Source organism: Belonocnema kinseyi, chromosome 7 (assembly GCF_010883055.1).
Source record: "Belonocnema kinseyi isolate 2016_QV_RU_SX_M_011 chromosome 7, B_treatae_v1, whole genome shotgun sequence".
Classification (NCBI taxonomy): Eukaryota; Metazoa; Arthropoda; class Insecta; order Hymenoptera; family Cynipidae; genus Belonocnema; species Belonocnema kinseyi.
In genome coordinates, this window is record NC_046663.1 from 60,042,633 (window position 1) to 60,044,060 (window position 1,428).

At 36.5% G+C, this 1,428-nt stretch overlaps 1 protein-coding gene across 1 annotated transcript in view; it reads right to left on the reverse strand.

The window, feature by feature from the left end:
* LOC117177073 (probable cationic amino acid transporter) overlaps positions 1-1,428 on the reverse strand; it is a 119,748-nt gene that overhangs the window by 80,511 nt on the left and 37,809 nt on the right. The gene's annotated exons all lie outside the window — the stretch shown is intronic.

Consider the following 1,428-nt stretch of genomic DNA (forward strand, 5'->3'; position numbering starts at 1 on the left):
GAGTTTTTGCGCCGATTCATAACCATGGATAAAACCTGGATCCACTACTACACTCCTGATTCAACGCAACAGGCAAAACAGTGGGTTCCACCGGGCCAAAGTGCTCCGAAGCGTCCAAAAACGCAACAATGGGTCGGAAAGGTTACAGCCTCCGTATTTTGGGATGCACATGGCATAATATTCGTGGACTATCTTGAAAAAGGTAAAACCATAACCAGGGCATACTATTCATCATTATTGGACCGATTGAAAATCGAAATCGCCGAAAAAGGACCGCATTTGAAGAAGAAAAAACCGCTTTATCATCACGACAATGCGCCTGTTCATTCATGCTTAGTTGCACAAGCAAAATTACATGAAATCGGCTTCGAATTGGTTTCTCAGCCACCGTATTCACCAGATCTGGTCCCCAGCGACTATTACTTGTTCCCTAATCTGAAGAGATGGTTCACTGGTAAGCGTTTTTACTCGAATGAGGAGCTCATAGCTGAAACTGAGGCGTATTTTGGAGACCTTCCGATCGAGTACTTTTCGGACGATATCAAAAAGTTAGAAAATCGTTGGATTCGCTGTATCGACCTAAAAGAAGAGTATGTTGAAAAATAAAACCGACTTTGGCCAAAAAAACGTCACCGTGTTTCATTTTTCAGGGACTTATCAGACTGCCTAGTATATTTGACTGAGGGCAAAAATATCTTCTTTTTTATTAATATTATTAGAATTGATATTATGTGGATCATCTCTGAAATAAGTATTTTTTTATAGCTGGATTCACGATCGATAATGTTTACATTATCCCAATCAAAAGAATAATTAAAATTATATTGGTGTTTGTATACAACCAAATCGGCTTTATTCCTATTCTTATGTACATTTATTCGAGTTCTTATAGATCTATCTGTCTCATTCACATATGATGCAGGGCATTGTTTACAAGAAAATTTATCAACTAAATTTGTTTCATCCCTTGGTCGTGTCTCAATATTTGCCATGCGGATTCTTTATTACATTTCTGTATATATGTATATGGTTTTATAGCTACATACTTTAAAGCCATTAAAAATTGATTATGCCTTTATGGGTTTGCTGAATTCACAAAGCTCGAAGATAATTTTCTTATGGTCATCGTATTAGACAAATAGGGTAGTGGAACCAGTGATCTGCCACCCATCAATGATCGGCCAAACGTCAGTAATTTCTCGATAAATATGTAATAACGAGGTTAATATCACATAATTTGGTACGAGCCTGCTGTTCATAGTATGATTAACTTTAATTTTTTATGAGCCACAATCCTGAAATCATAGCCAATTTATGAATTTTTAACTCGCCAGTTAGCAGTGTGCTTCATTTTTACTGTCATGATGGATATCAAAATATTTTTTGCTCTGAAAGCCAGCACTTTTTGAATTCCTGATATAGTAATTT